Genomic DNA, 24,040 nt, shown 5'->3' with positions numbered 1-24,040 from the left:
TGTGCTGCTTTCCATTTAGCAAAATGTCAGCCATCTGTTGCATGTGTCTATACCTCCTTTGTATCTGTTTGGTGTGCCTCTGTTTTTCTCATTTGAAAAACGTTTCATACGCATCGTTTAGTTGTGTGGTCGACAACAGTGGAGCTGAGTGAAAAGATGATGAAATCAAACCATTGATTAAAAGAGAGTTGGAAATGAAGTTGAAAGGAGGGAAGATGGGCTATCTTTTTTGTGTCTTTTTACAGACCAATCTAGTGTTAAAGTGGCGGCAAGCACCCCAAACATCAGATAAGTGCAGTGACTGCATTCACTAGTAATTTGCTTTCTTCTCGTACTTCTTTCCTTTTTGCCAAATGTGTGTTTTTTCCTGATCCGATGCAGCTAGACGTAGAGCATGTGTGTTTGTTTTGCTTTCTCCTTTTTGTTTCAATAGAAAAGGAATTGAAAACTGCAATTATCTATTGGTTTTGTGCTGGTCATAAGTAAGAAGCAGAATCCCTTTGAGAAACAAAACGGTTGTAAATAAGTAGCAAAAAATGCTTGCAATTGCCTGATCAAGCACCAACGTATGAAAACAAATTGGAGAATGCATTTCAAGTACAGATATCACAAAATCAAATAAAAGCCTAGTGCTACAAGTTTACCTAAAGCACGCAAGTGATTTGTATATGTTGAATTAGAAATACCACTCTACAGAAATGTCTGTGTCGGCCGTGTTAGGAATGATCAAAGGAATAAGCAATACCTGCTTTGTAAAGGAGTTTGTGCCTTACGCATGTAGCAGAGCATGCTTCACCGGTGGATTGTGTGGTTGCATAAATGGAAGAAAAAGTGGATGAGAGCGAATACCGTGAATAGATCAGAAAAGATGTGCTTGCAGCGCTCTTTGTGTCAGACGGAGCTAGATTCTGTACACCAGGCATCGTCCCCAGCAGTCATCACACAGGTAATGTTAAGCTTGTTGTCTCTACTGGAAATGCATAAAACTGTCACACTATTGTGCAACATTGGGGTGTCTTTGAATGTAATGAGCCTGTTTATTTTTCCTAAATTGTATTAGTCAATAATCCAATGGGCTTTTATTATTATTATATTTAAATCTTTGCATGCACTTGCAGCAACTGCTCAGGCTATATAAAAATGCAATAGTCTTTTGAAATGATGCAATGTTCTCTTTTGACTGGTTGCACTAGAATGCTTGTTTTCTAGCTTTTGTAGTTGTGTTGATGATTTTGGTGAACATTTTTCCAAATTGCCTTAAAGTGCCTTAGTAGAGCTACTAAGTAAATGAATTGGTGACATTTCTCACTTTTGTATTGTTTTTGTGGGACTGTGCATGCTTTCTATATCTTCCAACAGGAACCTTTAAAGGAATACATTTTCTGTTCTCAACGAAGGGTCCTATATCTCAATTCTGAAAATTGCTTTGCTTAACAGTAAGACTTGCATGCATGTTGTGTTAAACTATCGATGTTTAGACCCACATTTTTGTTTGGACAACTTGCTGTACGGATGTACCAAAGGGTTTGTAAAAAAATGTCTGCGAAGGGAAAGGGAAGATGCAATGCTATGTGGTCAGATAAGTACTAGATGGCTGGTTATCCTAGTTTATAAAAAATACAATTCTTAATTTTATATAAAAAAGTGAAGGACTGTTATTTGGTTGTTGATTCCTTGTGAGAGTACTTGAGTTGGGGCACAGCTTGTTGGTCTTTGTTTTCACAGCCTCAAGATTATCTAGGGCCTGCGATGAGCCTACAACGGCAATCCTGAAAATAGCTTTGGTAGCAGTAATAATTGTACCTGTGCTGCAATACGGTTTCCAGGTTTGCACCTACAATTTTTTATTGGAATTCTTGTCATACAGCTAGTCTAAGGATCACAGGCAATGTGGTAAGATACAATTCCTCTTTACTTTGGTTGTCAATTGATTTCTTGGATAGTATTTGAATTGGGGGACAAGTAGAGGCGCACATCTTGTTGTTCTTATGTTTTCACAGCCTCGTGAGAATCTTGTGCCTGCGATGGGCCTGGATGCTGCATTACAATCTCCTCCATCTTTGTCTGGTATATTTGTCATAATCGCTGGACTAAGGCAGCCTAAAAAATGTAATTGAAGGGAAAGCAACGCTTTAAAGCTACGTGGTTGGATAAGTACATAAACAATACTATATCTCACTAAAAAAAGTGCTGAGGAATTCTATTTGTCAATGTATATTTGGAGAGGGGGGGCGGTCAGGTTACAACTTGTATTTGTGTTCACAGACTCGTGAGAGTCTTGTGCCTGCGATGGGGCTGGATGCTGCATTACGTTCTCTAGGTTTGAATCCTACATCTTTGCCTGGTATTGTCATAATCGCTGGACTAAGGCAACCTAAAAATGTAATTGGAGGGAAGCTACATGGTTGGATAAGTACATAAACAATATAATATCTCACTATAAACAGAGATGAGGAATTCGGTTTGTCAATTTATTTTTTGGGGGGTACTTAATTTGGAGGGTGGGGGGCCGGTCAGGTTACAATTTGTATTTGTGTTCACAGCCCCGTGACAATCGTGTTCCTGCGAATGGCCTGAACATTTCTTTGGTAACCGTAAGAATTGCACTCGTGCTGTGCTACGAATTCTAGGTTTGGGTCTTACAGCGTTGCTTGGAATACTTTTCATACAGCTCGACCAGGACTAACATTTCTGAGAAGTGATGGTGATGCTGCTTGTTTGGCTAAGTAGAATAACCATACAAATTCTCTTTTTACGTTATTCTTTTGATGCCAATTGATTGCTGGGGGCAGTATTTGAGTAGGGGGAATCGGGGGACAACTTGTTGGTCTTTGTGTTCGCAGCCTCGTGAGAATCTGGTTCCTGCGATGGGCCTGGAGGCTGCATTAGGTTCTCTGGGTTTGAATCCTACATCTTTGCCTGGTATTGTCATAATCGCTGGACTAAGGCAACCTAAAAATGTAATTGGAGGGAAGCTACATGGTTGGATAAGTACATAAACAATATAATATCTCACTATAAACAGAGATGAGGAATTCGGTTTGTCAATTTATTTTTTGGGGGGTACTTAATTTGGAGGGTGGGGGGCCGGTCAGGTTACAATTTGTATTTGTGTTCACAGCCCTGTGACAATTGTGTTCCTGCGAATGGCCTGAACATTTCTTTGGTAACCCTAAGAATTGCACTAGTGCTGTGCTACGAATTCTAGGTTTGGGTCTTACAGCGTTGCTTGGAATACTTTTCATACAGCTCGACCAGGACTAACATTTCTGAGAAGTGATGGTGATGCTGCTTGTTTGGCTAAGTAGAATAACAATACAATTTCTCTTTTTACGTTATTCTTTTGATGCCAATTGATTGCTGGGGGCAGTATTTGAGTAGGGGGAATCGGGGGACAACTTGTTGGGCTTTGTGTTTGCAGCCTCGTGAGAATCTGGTTCCTGCAATGGGCCTGGATGCTGCATTACGTTCTCTAGGTTTGAATCCTACATCTTTGCCTGGTATTGTCATAATCGCTGGACTAAGGCAGCCTAAAAATGTAATTGAACGGAAGCTACATGGTTGGATAAGTACATAAACAATATAATATCTCCCTAAAAACAGTAATGAGGAATTCGGTTTGTCAATTTATTTTTTGGGGGGTACTTAATTTTTTGGTCAGGTTACAATTTGTATTTGTGTTCACAGCCTTGTGACAATCGTGTTCCTGCAATTGGCCTGAACATTTCTTCGGTAACAGTAAGAATTGCACCCGTGCTGTGCTACGAATTCCAGGTTTGAGTCTTACAGCGTTGCTTGGAATACTTTTCATACAGCTCGACCAGGACTAACATTTCTGAGAAGTGATGGTGATGCTGCTTGTTTGGCTAAGTAGAATAACAATACAATTTCTCTTTTTACGTTATTCTTTTGATGCAAATTGATTGCTGGGGCAGTATTTGAGTAGGGGAAATCGGGGGACAACTTGTTTGTCTTTGTGTTCGCAGCCTCGTGAGAATCTGGTTCCTGCGATGGGCCTGGAGGCTGCATTAGGTTCTCTAGGTTTGAATCCTACATCTTTGCCTGGTATTGTCATAATCGCTGGTCTAAGGCAACCTAAAAATGTAATTGGAGGGAAGCTACATGGTTGGATAAGTACATAAACAATATAATATCTCACTATAAACAGAGATGAGGAATTCGGTTTGTCAATTTATTTTTTGGGGGGTACTTAATTTGGAGGGTGGGGGGCCGCCCAGGTTACAATTTGTATTTGTGTTCACAGCCTCGTGAGAATCTGGTTCCTGCGATGGGCCTGGATGCTGCATTACGTTCTCTAGGTTTGAATCCTACATCTTTGCCTGGTATTGTCATAATCGCTGGACTAAGGCAGCCTAAAAATGTAATTGAACGGAAGCTACATGGGTGGATAAGTACATAAACAATATAATATCTCACTATAAACAGAGATGAGGAATTCGGTTTGTCAATTTATTTTTTGTGGGGTCCTTAATTTGGAGGCTGTGGGGCCGGTCAGGTTACAATTTGTATTTGTGTTCACAGCCCCGTGACAATCGTGTTCCTGCGAATGGCCTGAACATTTCTTTGGTAACCGTAAGAGAATTGCACTCGTGCTGTGCTACGAATTCTAGGTTTGGGTCTTACAGCGTTGCTTGGAATACTTTTCATACAGCTCGACCAGGACTAACATTTCTGAGAAGTGATGGTGATGCTGCTTGTTTGGCTAAGTAGAATAACAATACAATTTCTCTTTTTACGTTATTCTTTTGATGCCAATTGATTGCTGGGGCAGTGTTTGAGTAGGGGGAATCGGGGGACAACTTGTTTGTCTTTGTGTTCGCAGCCTCGTGAGAATCTCGTTCCTGCGATGGGCCTGGATGCTGCATTACGTTCTCTAGGTTTGAATCCTACATCTTTGCCTGGTATTGTCATAATTGCTCGACTAAGGCAGCCTAAAAATGTAATTGAACCGAAGCTACATGGTTGGATAAGTACATAAACAATATAATATCTCACTAAAAACAGTGATAAGGAATTCGGTTTGTCAATTTATTTTTTGGGGGGTACTTAATTTGGAGGGTGGTGGGGGTGGTCAGGTTACAATTTGTATTTGTGTTCACAGCCCCGTGACAATTGTGTTCCTGCGAATGGCCTGAACATTTCTTTGGTAACCGTAAGAATTGCACTCGTGCTGTGCTACGAATTCTAGGTTTGGGTCTTACAGCGTTGCTTGGAATACTTTTCATACAGCTCGACCAGGACTAACATTTCTGAGAAGTGATGGTGATGCTGCTTGTTTGGCTAAGTAGAATAACAATACAATTTCTGTTTTTACGTTATTCTTTTGATGCCAATTGATTGCTGGGGCAGTATTTGAGTAGGGGAAATCGGGGGGACAACTTGTTGATCTTTGTGTTCGCAGCCTCGTGAGAATCTGGTTCCTGCGATGGGCCTGGAGGCTGCATTACGTTCTCTAGGTTTTAATCCTACATCTTTGCCTGGTATTTTCATAATCGCTGGACTAAGGCAACCTAAAAATGTAATTGGAGGGAAGCTACATGGTTGGATAAGTACATAAACAATATAATATCTCACTATAAACAGAGATGAGGAATTCGGTTTGTCAATTTATTTTCTGGGGGGTACTTAATTTGGAGGGTGGGGGGCCGGTCAGGTTACAATTTGTATTTGTGTTCACAGCCCCGTGACAATTGTGTTCCTGCGAATGGCCTGAACATTTCTTTGGTAACCGTAAGAATTGCACTCGTGCTGTGCTACGAATTCTAGGTTTGGGTCTTACAGCGTTGCTTGGAATACTTTTCATACAGCTCGACCAGGACTAACATTTCTGAGAAGTGATGGTGATGCTGCTTGTTTGGCTAAGTAGAATAACAATACAATTTCTCTTTTTACGTTATTCTTTTGATGCCAATTGATTGCTGGGGGCAGTATTTGAGTAGGGGGAATCGGGGGACAACTTGTTTATCTTTATGTTCGCAGCCTCGTGAGAATCTTGTCCCTGTGATGGGTCTAGAATAGCAACCCTGAAGTTTTGTTTGCTAATAGTAAGAATTGCACCCATGCTGCAATATGATCTCCATGTTTGAGACCACTTGTCCTATCCTGGACCAAGGGTTACAGGCTCTCAGCCTAAAATGTTGCAGAGAAGGGAAAGCAACGCTTCGTGGTTAGATAAGTACAAACTACAATATGATTTCTCTTTTGTTTTGTTGTTAATTACTTGGGAAAGCATTTGAGTTGGGGGAGACGTAGGGGCACTACTTGTTGGTGTGTTTCTGAAGAAGTTGCTTTCAATAGAATAACTACATTTTGTTTTTGTGCTGCTTTCCATTTAGCAAAATGTCAGCCATCTGTTGCATGTGTCTATACCTCCTTTGTATCTGTTTGGTGTGCCTCTGTTTTTCTCATTTGAAAAACGTTTCATACGCATCGTTTAGTTGTGTGGTCGACAACAGTGGAGCTGAGTGAAAAGATGATGAAATCAAACCATTGATTAAAAGAGAGTTGGAAATGAAGTTGAAAGGAGGGAAGATGGGCTATCTTTTTTGTGTCTTTTTACAGACCAATCTAGTGTTAAAGTGGCGGCAAGCACCCCAAACATCAGATAAGTGCAGTGACTGCATTCACTAGTAATTTGCTTTCTTCTCGTACTTCTTTCCTTTTTGCCAAATGTGTGTTTTTTCCTGATCCGATGCAGCTAGACGTAGAGCATGTGTGTTTGTTTTGCTTTCTCCTTTTTGTTTCAATAGAAAAGGAATTGAAAACTGCAATTATCTATTGGTTTTGTGCTGGTCATAAGTAAGAAGCAGAATCCCTTTGAGAAACAAAACGGTTGTAAATAAGTAGCAAAAAATGCTTGCAATTGCCTGATCAAGCACCAACGTATGAAAACAAATTGGAGAATGCATTTCAAGTACAGATATCACAAAATCAAATAAAAGCCTAGTGCTACAAGTTTACCTAAAGCACGCAAGTGATTTGTATATGTTGAAATAGAAATACCACTCTACAGAAATGTCTGTGTCGGCCGTGTTAGGAATGATCAAAGGAATAAGCAATACCTGCTTTGTAAAGGAGTTTGTGCCTTACGCATGTAGCAGAGCATGCTTCACCGGTGGATTGTGTGGTTACATAAATGGAAGAAAAAGTGGATGAGAGCGAATACCGTGAATAGATCAGAAAAGATGTGCTTGCAGCGCTCTTTGTGTCAGACGGAGCTAGATTCTGTACACCAGGCATCGTCCCCAGCAGTCATCACACAGGTAATGTTAAGCTTGTTGTCTCTACTGGAAATGCATAAAACTGTCACACTATTGTGCAACATTGGGGTGTCTTTGAATGTAATGAGCCTGTTTATTTTTCCTAAATTGTATTAGTCAATAATCCAATGGGCTTTTATTATTATTATATTTAAATCTTTGCATGCACTTGCAGCAACTGCTCAGGCTATATAAAAATGCAATAGTCTTTTGAAATGATGCAATGTTCTCTTTTGACTGGTTGCACTAGAATGCTTGTTTTCTAGCTTTTGTAGTTGTGTTGATGATTTTGGTGAACATTTTTCCAAATTGCCTTAAAGTGCCTTAGTAGAGCTACTAAGTAAATGAATTGGTGACGTTTCTCACTTTTGTATTGTTTTTGTGGGACTGTGCATGCTTTCTATATCTTCCAACAGGAACCTTTAAAGGAATACATTTTCTGTTCTCAACGAAGGGTCCTATATCTCAATTCTGAAAATTGCTTTGCTTAACAGTAAGACTTGCATGCATGTTGTGTTAAACTATCGATGTTTAGACCCACATTTTTGTTTGGACAACTTGCTGTACGGATGTACCAAAGGGTTTGTAAAAAAATGTCTGCGAAGGGAAAGGGAAGATGCAATGCTATGTGGTCAGATAAGTACTAGATGGCTGGTTATCCTAGTTTGTAAAAAATACAATTCTTAATTTTATATGAAAAAGTGAAGGACTGTTATTTGGTTGTTGATTCCTTGTGAGAGTACTTGAGTTGGGGCACAGCTTGTTGGTCTTTGTTTTCACAGCCTCGAGATTATCTAGGGCCTGCGATGAGCCTACAACGGCAATCCTGAAAATAGCTTTGGTAGCAGTAATAATTGTACCTGTGCTGCAATACGGTTTCCAGGTTTGCACCTACAATTTTTTATTGGAATTCTTGTCATACAGCTAGTCTAAGGATCACAGGCAATGTGGTAAGATACAATTCCTCTTTACTTTGGTTGTCAATTGATTTCTTGGATAGTATTTGAATTGGGGGACAAGTAGAGGCGCACATCTTGTTCTTATGTTTTCACAGCCTCGTGAGAATCTTGTGCCTGCGATGGGCCTGGATGCTGCATTACAATCTCCTCCATCTTTGTCTGGTATATTTGTCATAATCGCTGGACTAAGGCAGCCTAAAAAATGTAATTGAAGGGAAAGCAACGCTTTAAAGCTACGTGGTTGGATAAGTACATAAACAATACTATATCTCACTAAAAAAAGTGCTGAGGAATTCTATTTGTCAATGTATATTTGGAGAGGGGGGGCGGTCAGGTTACAACTTGTATTTGTGTTCACAGCCTCGTGAGAGTCTTGTGCCTGCGATGGGCCTGGATGCTGCATTACGTTCTCTAGGTTTGAATCCTACATCTTTGCCTGGTATTGTCATAATTGCTCGACTAAGGCAGCCTAAAAATGTAATTGAACCGAAGCTACATGGTTGGATAAGTACATAAACAATATAATATCTCACTAAAAACAGTGATGAGGAATTCGGTTTGTCAATTTATTTTTTGGGGGGTACTTAATTTGGAGGGTGGTGGGGGCGGTCAGGTTACAATTTGTATTTGTGTTCACAGCCCCGTGACAATTGTGTTCCTGCGAATGGCCTGAACATTTCTTTGGTAACCGTAAGAATTGCACTCGTGCTGTGCTACGAATTCTAGGTTTGTGTCTTACAGCGTTGCTTGGAATACTTTTCATACAGCTCGACCAGGACTAACATTTCTGAGAAGTGATGGTGATGCTGCTTGTTTGGCTAAGTAGAATAACAATACAATTTCTCTTTTTACGTTATTCTTTTGATGCCAATTGATTGCTGGGGCAGTATTTGAGTAGGGAAAATCGGGGGACAACTTGTTGGTCTTTGTGTTCGCAGCCTCGTGAGAATCTGGTTCCTGCGATGGGCCTGGAGGCTGCATTACGTTCTCTAGGTTTGAATCCTACATCTTTGCCTGGTATTGTCATAATCGCTGGACTAAGGCAACCTAAAAATGTAATTGGAGGGAAGGTACATGGTTGGATAAGTACATAAACAATATAATATCTCACTATAAACAGAGATGAGGAATTCGGTTTGTCAATTTATTTTTTGGGGGGTACTTAATTTGGAGGGTGGGGGGCCGGTCAGGTTACAATTTGTATTTGTGTTCACAGCCCCGTGACAATCGTGTTCCTGCGAATGGCCTGAACATTTCTTTGGTAACCGTAAGAATTGCACTCGTGCTGTGCTACGAATTCTAGGTTTGGGTCTTACAGCGTTGCTTGGAATACTTTTCATACAGCTCGACCAGGACTAACATTTCTGAGAAGTGATGGTGATGCTGCTTGTTTGGCTAAGTAGAATAACCATACAAATTCTCTTTTTACGTTATTCTTTTGATGCCAATTGATTGCTGGGGGCAGTATTTGAGTAGGGGGAATCGGGGGACAACTTGTTGGTCTTTGTGTTCGCAGCCTCGTGAGAATCTGGTTCCTGCGATGGGCCTGGAGGCTGCATTAGGTTCTCTGGGTTTGAATCCTACATCTTTGCCTGGTATTGTCATAATCGCTGGACTAAGGCAACCTAAAAATGTAATTGGAGGGAAGCTACATGGTTGGATAAGTACATAAACAATATAATATCTCACTATAAACAGAGATGAGGAATTCGGTTTGTCAATTTATTTTTTGGGGGGTCCTTAATTTGGAGGCTGTGGGGCCGGTCAGGTTACAATTTGTATTTGTGTTCACAGCCCCGTGACAATCGTGTTCCTGCGAATGGCCTGAACATTTCTTTGGTAACCGTAAGAGAATTGCACTCGTGTTGTGCTACGAATTCTAGGTTTGGGTCTTACAGCGTTGCTTGGAATACTTTTCATACAGCTCGACCAGGACTAACATTTCTGAGAAGTGATGGTGATGCTGCTTGTTTGGCTAAGTAGAATAACAATACAATTTCTCTTTTTACGTTATTCTTTTGATGCCAATTGATTGCTGGGGGCAGTGTTTGAGTAGGGGGAATCGGGGGACAACTTGTTTGTCTTTGTGTTCGCAGCCTCGTGAGAATCTCGTTCCTGCGATGGGCCTGGATGCTGCATTACGTTCTCTAGGTTTGAATCCTACATCTTTGCCTGGTATTGTCATAATTGCTGGACTAAGGCAGACTAAAAATGTAATTGAACCGAAGCTACATGGTTGGATAAGTACATAAACAATATAATATCTCACTAAAAACAGTGATGAGGAATTCGGTTTGTCAATTTATTTTTTGGGGGGTACTTAATTTGGAGGGTGGGGGGGGCGGTCAGGTTACAATTTGTATTTGTGTTCACAGCCCCGTGACAATTGTGTTCCTGCGAATGGCCTGAACATTTCTTTGGTAACCGTAAGAATTGCAGTCGTGCTGTGCTACGAATTCTAGGTTTGGGTCTTACAGCGTTGCTTGGAATACTTTTCATACAGCTCGACCAGGACTAACATTTCTGAGAAGTGATGGTGATGCTGCTTGTTTGGCTAAGTAGAATAACAATACAATTTCTGTTTTTACGTTATTCTTTTGATGCCAATTGATTGCTGGGGCAGTATTTGAGTAGGGGAAATCGGGGGGACAACTTGTTGATCTTTGTGTTCGCAGCCTCGTGAGAATCTGGTTCCTGCGATGGGCCTGGAGGCTGCATTACGTTCTCTAGGTTTTAATCCTACATCTTTGCCTGGTATTGTCATAATCGCTGGACTAAGGCAACCTAAAAATGTAATTGGAGGGAAGCTACATGGTTGGATAAGTACATAAACAATATAATATCTCACTATAAACAGAGATGAGGAATTCGGTTTGTCAATTTATTTTTTGGGGGGTACTTAATTTGGAGGGTGGGGGGCCGGTCAGGTTACAATTTGTATTTGTGTTCACAGCCCCGTGACAATCGTGTTCCTGCGAATGGCCTGAACATTTCTTTGGTAACCGTAAGAATTGCACTCGTGCTGTGCTACGAATTCTAGGTTTGGGTCTTACAGCGTTGCTTGGAATACTTTTCATACAGCTCGACCAGGACTAACATTTCTGAGAAGTGATGGTGATGCTGCTTGTTTGGCTAAGTAGAATAACAATACAATTTCTCTTTTTCCGTTATTCTTTTGATGCCAATTGATTGCTGGGGGCAGTATTTGAGTAGGGGGAATCGGGGGACAACTTGTTTATCTTTATGTTCGCAGCCTCGTGAGAATCTTGTCCCTGTGATGGGTCTAGAATAGCAACCCTGAAGTTTTGTTTGCTAATAGTAAGAATTGCACCCATGCTGCAATATGATCTCCATGTTTGAGACCACTTGTCCTATCCTGGACCAAGGGTTACAGGCTCTCAGCCTAAAATGTTGCAGAGAAGGGAAAGCGACGCTTCGTGGTTAGATAAGTACAAACTACAATATGATTTCTCTTTTGTTTTGTTGTTAATTACTTGGGAAAGCATTTGAGTTGGGGGAGACGTAGGGGCGCTACTTGTTAGTGTGTTTCTGAAGAAGTTGCTTTCAATAGAATAACTACATTTTGTTTTTGTGCTGCTTTCCATTTAGCAAAATGTCAGCCATCTGTTGCATGTGTCTATACCTCCTTTGTATCTGTTTGGTGTGCCTCTGTTTTTCTCATTTGAAAAACGTTTCATACGCATCGTTTAGTTGTGTGGTCGACAACAGTGGAGCTGAGTGAAAAGATGATGAAATCAAACCATTGATTAAAAGAGAGTTGGAAATGAAGTTGAAAGGAGGGAAGATGGGCTATCTTTTTTGTGTCTTTTTACAGACCAATCTAGTGTTAAAGTGGCGGCAAGCACCCCAAACATCAGATAAGTGCAGTGACTGCATTCACTAGTAATTTGCTTTCTTCTCGTACTTCTTTCCTTTTTGCCAAATGTGTGTTTTTTCCTGATCCGATGCAGCTAGACGTAGAGCATGTGTGTTTGTTTTGCTTTCTCCTTTTTGTTTCAATAGAAAAGGAATTGAAAACTGCAATTATCTATTGGTTTTGTGCTGGTCATAAGTAAGAAGCAGAATCCCTTTGAGAAACAAAACGGTTGTAAATAAGTAGCAAAAAATGCTTGCAATTGCCTGATCAAGCACCAACGTATGAAAACAAATTGGAGAATGCATTTCAAGTACAGATATCACAAAATCAAATAAAAGCCTAGTGCTACAAGTTTACCTAAAGCACGCAAGTGATTTGTATATGTTGAATTAGAAATACCACTCTACAGAAATGTCTGTGTCGGCCGTGTTAGGAATGATCAAAGGAATAAGCAATACCTGCTTTGTAAAGGAGTTTGTGCCTTACGCATGTAGCAGAGCATGCTTCACCGGTGGATTGTGTGGTTGCATAAATGGAAGAAAAAGTGGATGAGAGCGAATACCGTGAATAGATCAGAAAAGATGTGCTTGCAGCGCTCTTTGTGTCAGACGGAGCTAGATTCTGTACACCAGGCATCGTCCCCAGCAGTCATCACACAGGTAATGTTAAGCTTGTTGTCTCTACTGGAAATGCATAAAACTGTCACACTATTGTGCAACATTGGGGTGTCTTTGAATGTAATGAGCCTGTTTATTTTTCCTAAATTGTATTAGTCAATAATCCAATGGGCTTTTATTATTATTATATTTAAATCTTTGCATGCACTTGCAGCAACTGCTCAGGCTATATAAAAATGCAATAGTCTTTTGAAATGATGCAATGTTCTCTTTTGACTGGTTGCACTAGAATGCTTGTTTTCTAGCTTTTGTAGTTGTGTTGATGATTTTGGTGAACATTTTTCCAAATTGCCTTAAAGTGCCTTAGTAGAGCTACTAAGTAAATGAATTGGTGACATTTCTCACTTTTGTATTGTTTTTGTGGGACTGCATGCTTTCTATATCTTCCAACAGGAACCTTTAAAGGAATACATTTTCTGTTCTCAACGAAGGGTCCTATATCTCAATTCTGAAAATTGCTTTGCTTAACAGTAAGACTTAAATGCATGTTGTGTTAAACTATCGATGTTTAGACCCACATTTTTGTTTGGACAACTTGCTGTACGGATGTACCAAAGGGTTTGTAAAAAAATGTCTGCGAAGGGAAAGGGCAGATGCAATGCTATGTGGTCAGATAAGTACTAGATGGCTGGTTATCCTAGTTTGTAAAAAATACAATTCTTAATTTTATATAAAAAAGTGAAGGACTGTTATTTGGTTGTTGATTCCTTGTGAGAGTACTTGAGTTGGGGGCAAGTTGGGGCACAGCTTGTTGGTCTTTGTTTTCACAGCCTCGAGATTATCTAGGGCCTGCGATGAGCCTACAATGGCAATCCTGAAAATAGCTTTGGTAGCAGTAATAATTGTACCTGTGCTGCAATACGGTTTCCAGGTTTGCACCTACAATTTTTTATTGGAATTCTTGTCATACAGCTAGTCTAAGGATCACAGGCAATGTGGTAAGATACAATTCCTCTTTACTTTGGTTGTCAATTGATTTCTTGGATAGTATTTGAGTTGGGGGACAAGTAGAGGCGCACATCTTGTTGTTCTTATGCTTTCACAGCCTCGTGAGAATCTTGTGCCTGCGATGGGCCTGGATGCTGCATTACAATCTCCTCCATCTTTGTCTGGTATATTTGTCATAATCGCTGGACTAAGGCAGCCTAAAAAATGTAATTGAAGGGAAAGCAACGCTTTAAAGCTACGTGGTTGGATAAGTACATAAAAAATACTATATTTCACTAAAAAAAGTGATGAGGAATTCTATTTGTCAATGTATATTTGGAGAGGGGGGGCGGTCAGGTTACAACTTGTATTTGTGTTCACAGCCTCGTGAGAGTCTTGTGCCTGCGATGGGCCTGGATGCTGCATTGCGTTCTCTAGGTTTGAATCCTACATCTTTGCCTGGTATTGTCATAATCGCTGGACTAAGGCAGCCTAAAAATGTAATTGAAGAGAAGATACATGGTTGGATAAGTACATAAACAATATAATATTTCACTGAAAACAGTGATGACGAATTTGGTTTGTCAATTTATTTTTTGGGGGTACTTAATTTGGAGGGTGGGGGGCCGGTCAGGTTACAATTTGTATTTGTGTTCACAGCCTTGTGACAATCGTGTTCCTGCGATTGGCCTGAACATTTCTTCGGTAACAGTAAGAATTGCACCCGTGCTGTGCTACGAATTCTAGGTTTGAGTCTTACAGTGTTGCTTGGAATACTTTTCATACAGCTCGACCAGGACTAACATTTCTGAGAAGTGATGGTGATGCTGCTTGTTTGGCTAAGTAGAATAACAATACAATTTCTGTTTTTACGTTATTCTTTTGATGCCAATTAATTGCTGGGGCAGTATTTGAGTAGGGGAAATCGGGGGACAACTTGTTGGTCTTTGTGTTCGCAGCCTCGTGAGAATCTGGTTCCTGCGATGGGCCTGGAGGCTGCATTACGTTCTCTAGGTTTGAATCCTACATCTTTGCCTGGTATTGTCATAATCGCTGGACTAAGGCAACCTAAAAATGTAATTGGAGGGAAGCTACATGGTTGGATAAGTACATAAACAATATAATATCTCACTAAAAACAGTGATGAGGAATTTGGTTTGTCAATTTATTTTTTGGGGGGTACTTAATTTGGAGGGTGGGGGGGCAGTCAGGTTACAATTTGTATTTGTGTTCACAGCCTTGTGACAATCGTGTTCCTGCGATTGGCCTGAACATTTCTTCGGTAACCGTAAGAATTGCACCCGTGCTGTGCTACGAATTCTAGGTTTGAGTCTTACAGCGTTGCTTGGAATACTTTTCATACAGCTCGACCAGGACTAACATTTCTGAGAAGTGATGGTGATGCTGCTTGTTTGGCTAAGTAGAATAACAATACAATTTCTCTTTTTACGTTATTCTTTTGATGCCAATTGATTGCTGGGGCAGTCTTTGAGATGGGGAAATCGGGGGACAACTTGTTGGTCTTTGTGTTCGCAGCCTCGTGAGAATCTGGTTCCTGCGATGGGCCTGGAGGCTGCATTACGTTCTCTAGGTTTGAATACTACATCTTTGCCTGGTATTGTCATAATCGCTGGACTAAGGCAACCTAAAAATGTAATTGGAGGGAAGCTACATGGTTGGATAAGTACATAAACAATATAATATCTCACTAAAAACAGTGATGAGGAATTCGGTTTGTCAATTTATTTTTTGGGGGGTACTTAATTTGGAGGGTGGGGGGGCGGTCAGGTTACAATTTGTATTTGTGTTCACAGCCCCGTGACAATCGTGTTCCTGCGAATGGCCTGAACATTTCTTTGGTAACAGTAAGAATTGCACTCGTGCTGTGCTACGAATTCTAGGTTTGGGTCTTACAGCCTTGCTTGGAATACTTTTCATACAGCTCGACCAGGACTAACATTTCTGAGAAGTGATGGTGATGCTGCTTGTTTGGCTAAGTAGAATAACAATACAATTTCTCTTTTTACGTTATTCTTTTGATGCCAATTGATTGCTGGGGGCAGTATTTGAGTAGGGGGAATCGGGGGACAACTTGTTTGTCTTTGTGTTCGCAGCCTCGTGAGAATCTCGTTCCTGCGATGGGCCTGGATGCTGCATTACGTTCTCTAGGTTTGAATCCTACATCTTTGCCTGGTATTGTCATAATTGCTGGACTAAGGCAGCCTAAAAATGTAATTGAACGGAAGCTACATGGTTGGATAAGTACATAAACAATATAATATCTCACTAAAAACAGTGATGAGGAATTCGGTTTGTCAATTTATTTTTTGGGGGTACTTAATTTGGAGGGTGGGGGGGCGGTCAGGTTACAATTTGTATTTGTTTTCACAGCCTTGTGACAATCGTGTTCCTGCGATTGGCCTGAACATTTCTTCGGTAACAGTAAGAATTGCACCCGTGCTGTGCTACGAATTCTAGGTTTGAGTCCTACAGTGTTGCTTGGAATACTTTTCATACAGCTCGACCAGGACTAACATTTCTGAGAAGTGATGGTGATGCTGCTTGTTTGGCTAAGTAGAATAACAATACAATTTCTGTTTTTACGTTATTCTTTTGATGCCAATTGATTGCTGGGGCAGTATTTGAGTAGGGGAAATCGGGGGACAACTTGTTTGTCTTTGTGTTCGCAGCCTCGTGAGAATCTGGTTCCTGCGATGGGCCTGGATGCTGCATTACGTTCTCTAGGTTTGAATCCTACATCTTTGCCTGGTATTGTCATAATCGCTGGACTAAGGCAGCCTAAGAATGTAATTGAACGGAAGCTACATGGTTGGATAAGTACATAAACAATATAATATTTCACTGAAAACAGTGATGAGGAATTTGGTTTGTCAATTTATTTTTTGGGGGGTACTTAATTTGGAGGGTGGGGGGCCGGTCAGGTTACAATTTGTATTTGTGTTCACAGCCTTGTGACAATCGTGTTCCTGCGATTGGCCTGAACATTTCTTCGGTAACAGTAAGAATTGCACCCGTGCTGTGCTACGAATTCTAGGTTTGAGTCTTACAGTGTTGCTTGGAATACTTTTCATACAGCTCGACCAGGACTAACATTTCTGAGAAGTGATGGTGATGCTGCTTGTTTGGCTAAGTAGAATAACAATACAATTTCTGTTTTTACGTTATTCTTTTGATGCCAATTGATTGCTGGGGCAGTATTTGAGTAGGGGAAATCGGGGGACAACTTGTTGGTCTTTGTGTTCGCAGCCTCGTGAGAATCTGGTTCCTGCGATGGGCCTGGAGGCTGCATTACGTTCTCTAGGTTTGAATCCTACATCTTTGCCTGGTATTGTCATAATCGCTGGACTAAGGCAACCTAAAAATGTAATTGGAGGGAAGCTACATGGTTGGATAAGTACATAAACAATATAATATCTCACTATAAACAGAGATGAGGAATTCGGTTTGTCAATTTATTTTTTGGGGGGTACTTAATTTGGAGGGTGGGTGGCCGGTCAGGTTACAATTTTTATTTGTGTTCACAGCCCCGTGACAATCGTGTTCCTGCGAATGGCCTGAACATTTCTTTGGTAACCGTAAGAATTGCACTCGTGCTGTGCTACGAATTCTAGGTTTGGGTCTTACAGCGTTGCTTGGAATACTTTTCATACAGCTCGACCAGGACTAACATTTCTGAGAAGTGATGGTGATGCTGCTTGTTTGGCTAAGTAGAATAACCATACAAATTCTCTTTTTACGTTATTCTTTTGATGCCAATTGATTGCTGGGGGCAGTATTTGAGTAGGGGGAATCGGGGGACAACTTGTTGGTCTTTGTGTTCGCAGCCTCGTGAGAATCTGGTTCCTGCGATGGGCCTGGAGGCTGCATTAGGTTCTCTGGGTTTGAATCCTACATCTTTGCCTGGTATTGTCATAATCGCTGGACTAAGGCAACCTAAAAATGTAATTGGAGGGAAGCTACATGGTTGGATAAGTACATAAACAATATAATATCTCACTATAAACAGAGATGAGGAATTCGGTTTGTCAATTTATTTTTTGGGGGGTCCTTAATTTGGAGGCTGTGGGGCCGGTCAGGTTACAATTTGTATTTGTGTTCACAGCCCCGTGACAATCGTGTTCCTGCGAATGGCCTGAACATTTCTTTGGTAACCGTAAGAGAATTGCACTCGTGTTGTGCTACGAATTCTAGGTTTGGGTCTTACAGCGTTGCTTGGAATACTTTTCATACAGCTCGACCAGGACTAACATTTCTGAGAAGTGATGGTGATGCTGCTTGTTTGGCTAAGTAGAATAACAATACAATTTCTCTTTTTACGTTATTCTTTTGATGCCAATTGATTGCTGGGGGCAGTGTTTGAGTAGGGGGAATCGGGGGACAACTTGTTTGTCTTTGTGTTCGCAGCCTCGTGAGAATCTCGTTCCTGCGATGGGCCTGGATGCTGCATTACGTTCTCTAGGTTTGAATCCTACATCTTTGCCTGGTATTGTCATAATTGCTGGACTAAGGCAGCCTAAAAATGTAATTGAACCGAAGCTACATGGTTGGATAAGTACATAAACAATATAATATCTCACTAAAAACAGTGATGAGGAATTCGGTTTGTCAATTTATTTTTTGGGGGGTACTTAATTTGGAGGGTGGGGGGGGCGGTCAGGTTACAATTTGTATTTGTGTTCACAGCCCCGTGACAATTGTGTTCCTGCGAATGGCCTGAACATTTCTTTGGTAACCGTAAGAATTGCAGTCGTGCTGTGCTACGAATTCTAGGTTTGGGTCTTACAGCGTTGCTTGGAATACTTTTCATACAGCTCGACCAGGACTAACATTTCTGAGAAGTGATGGTGATGCTGCTTGTTTGGCTAAGTAGAATAACAATACAATTTCTGTTTTTACGTTATTCTTTTGATGCCAATTGATTGCTGGGGCAGTATTTGAGTAGGGGAAATCGGGGGGACAACTTGTTGATCTTTGTGTTCGCAGCCTCGTGAGAATCTGGTTCCTGCGATGGGCCTGGAGGCTGCATTACGTTCTCTAGGTTTTAATCCTACATCTTTGCCTGGTATTGTCATAATCGCTGGACTAAGGCAACCTAAAAATGTAATTGGAGGGAAGCTACATGGTTGGATAAGTACATAAACAATATAATATCTCACTATAAACAGAGATGAGGAATTCGGTTTGTCAATTTATTTTTTGGGGGGTACTTAATTTGGAGGGTGGGGGGCCGGTCAGGTTACAATTTGTATTTGTGTTCACAGCCCCGTGACAATCGTGTTCCTGCGAATGGCCTGAACATTTCTTTGGTAACCGTAAGAATTGCACTCGTGCTGTGCTACGAATTCTAGGTTTGGGTCTTACAGCGTTGCTTGGAATACTTTTCATACAGCTCGACCAGGACTAACATTTCTGAGAAGTGATGGTGATGCTGCTTGTTTGGCTAAGTAGAATAACAATACAATTTCTCTTTTTCCGTTATTCTTTTGATGCCAATTGATTGCTGGGGGCAGTATTTGAGTAGGGGGAATCGGGGGACAACTTGTTTATCTTTATGTTCGCAGCCTCGTGAGAATCTTGTCCCTGTGATGGGTCTAGAATAGCAACCCTGAAGTTTTGTTTGCTAATAGTAAGAATTGCACCCATGCTGCAATATGATCTCCATGTTTGAGACCACTTGTCCTATCCTGGACCAAGGGTTACAGGCTCTCAGCCTAAAATGTTGCAGAGAAGGGAAAGCGACGCTTCGTGGTTAGATAAGTACAAACTACAATATGATTTCTCTTTTGTTTTGTTGTTAATTACTTGGGAAAGCATTTGAGTTGGGGGAGACGTAGGGGCGCTACTTGTTAGTGTGTTTCTGAAGAAGTTGCTTTCAATAGAATAACTACATTTTGTTTTTGTGCTGCTTTCCATTTAGCAAAATGTCAGCCATCTGTTGCATGTGTCTATACCTCCTTTGTATCTGTTTGGTGTGCCTCTGTTTTTCTCATTTGAAAAACGTTTCATACGCATCGTTTAGTTGTGTGGTCGACAACAGTGGAGCTGAGTGAAAAGATGATGAAATCAAACCATTGATTAAAAGAGAGTTGGAAATGAAGTTGAAAGGAGGGAAGATGGGCTATCTTTTTTGTGTCTTTTTACAGACCAATCTAGTGTTAAAGTGGCGGCAAGCACCCCAAACATCAGATAAGTGCAGTGACTGCATTCACTAGTAATTTGCTTTCTTCTCGTACTTCTTTCCTTTTTGCCAAATGTGTGTTTTTTCCTGATCCGATGCAGCTAGACGTAGAGCATGTGTGTTTGTTTTGCTTTCTCCTTTTTGTTTCAATAGAAAAGGAATTGAAAACTGCAATTATCTATTGGTTTTGTGCTGGTCATAAGTAAGAAGCAGAATCCCTTTGAGAAACAAAACGGTTGTAAATAAGTAGCAAAAAATGCTTGCAATTGCCTGATCAAGCACCAACGTATGAAAACAAATTGGAGAATGCATTTCAAGTACAGATATCACAAAATCAAATAAAAGCCTAGTGCTACAAGTTTACCTAAAGCACGCAAGTGATTTGTATATGTTGAATTAGAAATACCACTCTACAGAAATGTCTGTGTCGGCCGTGTTAGGAATGATCAAAGGAATAAGCAATACCTGCTTTGTAAAGGAGTTTGTGCCTTACGCATGTAGCAGAGCATGCTTCACCGGTGGATTGTGTGGTTGCATAAATGGAAGAAAAAGTGGATGAGAGCGAATACCGTGAATAGATCAGAAAAGATGTGCTTGCAGCGCTCTTTGTGTCAGACGGAGCTAGATTCTGTACACCAGGCATCGTCCCCAGCAGTCATCACACAGGTAATGTTAAGCTTGTTGTCTCTACTGGAAATGCATAAAACTGTCACACTATTGTGCAACATTGGGGTGTCTTTGAATGTAATGAGCCTGTTTATTTTTCCTAAATTGTATTAGTCAATAATCCAATGGGCTTTTATTATTATTATATTTAAATCTTTGCATGCACTTGCAGCAACTGCTCAGGCTATATAAAAATGCAATAGTCTTTTGAAATGATGCAATGTTCTCTTTTGACTGGTTGCACTAGAATGCTTGTTTTCTAGCTTTTGTAGTTGTGTTGATGATTTTGGTGAACATTTTTCCAAATTGCCTTAAAGTGCCTTAGTAGAGCTACTAAGTAAATGAATTGGTGACATTTCTCACTTTTGTATTGTTTTTGTGGGACTGCATGCTTTCTATATCTTCCAACAGGAACCTTTAAAGGAATACATTTTCTGTTCTCAACGAAGGGTCCTATATCTCAATTCTGAAAATTGCTTTGCTTAACAGTAAGACTTAAATGCATGTTGTGTTAAACTATCGATGTTTAGACCCACATTTTTGTTTGGACAACTTGCTGTACGGATGTACCAAAGGGTTTGTAAAAAAATGTCTGCGAAGGGAAAGGGCAGATGCAATGCTATGTGGTCAGATAAGTACTAGATGGCTGGTTATCCTAGTTTGTAAAAAATACAATTCTTAATTTTATATAAAAAAGTGAAGGACTGTTATTTGGTTGTTGATTCCTTGTGAGAGTACTTGAGTTGGGGGCAAGTTGGGGCACAGCTTGTTGGTCTTTGTTTTCACAGCCTCGAGATTATCTAGGGCCTGCGATGAGCCTACAATGGCAATCCTGAAAATAGCTTTGGTAGCAGTAATAATTGTACCTGTGCTGCAATACGGTTTCCAGGTTTGCACCTACAATTTTTTATTGGAATTCTTGTCATACAGCTAGTCTAAGGATCACAGGCAATGTGGTAAGATACAATTCCTCTTTACTTTGGTTGTCAATTGATTTCTTGGATAGTATTTGAGTTGGGGGACAAGTAGAGGCGCACATCTTGTTGTTCTTATGCTTTCACAGCCTCGTGAGAATCTTGTGCCTGCGATGGGCCTGGATGCTGCATTACAATCTCCTCCATCTTTGTCTGGTATATTTGTCATAATCGCTGGACTAAGGCAGCCTAAAAAATGTAATTGAAGGGAAAGCAACGCTTTAAAGCTACGTGGTTGGATAAGTACATAAAAAATACTATATTTCACTAAAAAAAAGTGATGAGGAATTCTATTTGTCAATGTATATTTGGAGAGGGGGGGCGGTCAGGTTACAACTTGTATTTGTGTTCACAGCCTCGTGAGAGTCTTGTGCCTGCGATGGGCCTGGATGCTGCATTGCGTTCTCTAGGTTTGAATCCTACATCTTTGCCTGGTATTGTCATAATCGCTGGACTAAGGCAGCCTAAAAATGTAATTGAAGAGAAGATACATGGTTGGATAAGTACATAAACAATATAATATTTCACTGAAAACAGTGATGACGAATTTGGTTTGTCAATTTATTTTTTGGGGGTACTTAATTTGGAGGGTGGGGGGCCGGTCAGGTTACAATTTGTATTTGTGTTCACAGCCTTGTGACAATCGTGTTCCTGCGATTGGCCTGAACATTTCTTCGGTAACAGTAAGAATTGCACCCGTGCTGTGCTACGAATTCTAGGTTTGAGTCTTACAGTGTTGCTTGGAATACTTTTCATACAGCTCGACCAGGACTAACATTTCTGAGAAGTGATGGTGATGCTGCTTGTTTGGCTAAGTAGAATAACAATACAATTTCTGTTTTTACGTTATTCTTTTGATGCCAATTAATTGCTGGGGCAGTATTTGAGTAGGGGAAATCGGGGGACAACTTGTTGGTCTTTGTGTTCGCAGCCTCGTGAGAATCTGGTTCCTGCGATGGGCCTGGAGGCTGCATTACGTTCTCTAGGTTTGAATCCTACATCTTTGCCTGGTATTGTCATAATCGCTGGACTAAGGCAACCTAAAAATGTAATTGGAGGGAAGCTACATGGTTGGATAAGTACATAAACAATATAATATCTCACTAAAAACAGTGATGAGGAATTTGGTTTGTCAATTTATTTTTTGGGGGGTACTTAATTTGGAGGGTGGGGGGGCAGTCAGGTTACAATTTGTATTTGTGTTCACAGCCTTGTGACAATCGTGTTCCTGCGATTGGCCTGAACATTTCTTCGGTAACCGTAAGAATTGCACCCGTGCTGTGCTACGAATTCTAGGTTTGAGTCTTACAGCGTTGCTTGGAATACTTTTCATACAGCTCGACCAGGACTAACATTTCTGAGAAGTGATGGTGATGCTGCTTGTTTGGCTAAGTAGAATAACAATACAATTTCTCTTTTTACGTTATTCTTTTGATGCCAATTGATTGCTGGGGCAGTCTTTGAGATGGGGAAATCGGGGGACAACTTGTTGGTCTTTGTGTTCGCAGCCTCGTGAGAATCTGGTTCCTGCGATGGGCCTGGAGGCTGCATTACGTTCTCTAGGTTTGAATACTACATCTTTGCCTGGTATTGTCATAATCGCTGGACTAAGGCAACCTAAAAATGTAATTGGAGGGAAGCTACATGGTTGGATAAGTACATAAACAATATAATATCTCACTAAAAACAGTGATGAGGAATTCGGTTTGTCAATTTATTTTTTGGGGGGTACTTAATTTGGAGGGTGGGGGGGCGGTCAGGTTACAATTTGTATTTGTGTTCACAGCCCCGTGACAATCGTGTTCCTGCGAATGGCCTGAACATTTCTTTGGTAACAGTAAGAATTGCACTCGTGCTGTGCTACGAATTCTAGGTTTGGGTCTTACAGCCTTGCTTGGAATACTTTTCATACAGCTCGACCAGGACTAACATTTCTGAGAAGTGATGGTGATGCTGCTTGTTTGGCTAAGTAGAATAACAATACAATTTCTCTTTTTACGTTATTCTTTTGATGCCAATTGATTGCTGGGGGCAGTATTTGAGTAGGGGGAATCGGGGGACAACTTGTTTGTCTTTGTGTTCGCAGCCTCGTGAGAATCTCGTTCCTGCGATGGGCCTGGATGCTGCATTACGTTCTCTAGGTTTGAATCCTACATCTTTGCCTGGTATTGTCATAATTGCTGGACTAAGGCAGCCTAAAAATGTAATTGAACGGAAGCTACATGGTTGGATAAGTACATAAACAATATAATATCTCACTAAAAACAGTGATGAGGAATTCGGTTTGTCAATTTATTTTTTGGGGGTACTTAATTTGGAGGGTGGGGGGGCGGTCAGGTTACAATTTGTATTTGTTTTCACAGCCTTGTGACAATCGTGTTCCTGCGATTGGCCTGAACATTTCTTCGGTAACAGTAAGAATTGCACCCGTGCTGTGCTACGAATTCTAGGTTTGAGTCCTACAGTGTTGCTTGGAATACT

The sequence above is a fragment of the Ambystoma mexicanum genome, chromosome 7q (genome assembly GCF_040938575.1).
Source record: "Ambystoma mexicanum isolate Mex_15411 chromosome 7q, UKY_AmexF1_1, whole genome shotgun sequence".
Classification (NCBI taxonomy): Eukaryota; Metazoa; Chordata; class Amphibia; order Caudata; family Ambystomatidae; genus Ambystoma; species Ambystoma mexicanum.
Note: the sequence above shows the minus strand (reverse complement) of the source record.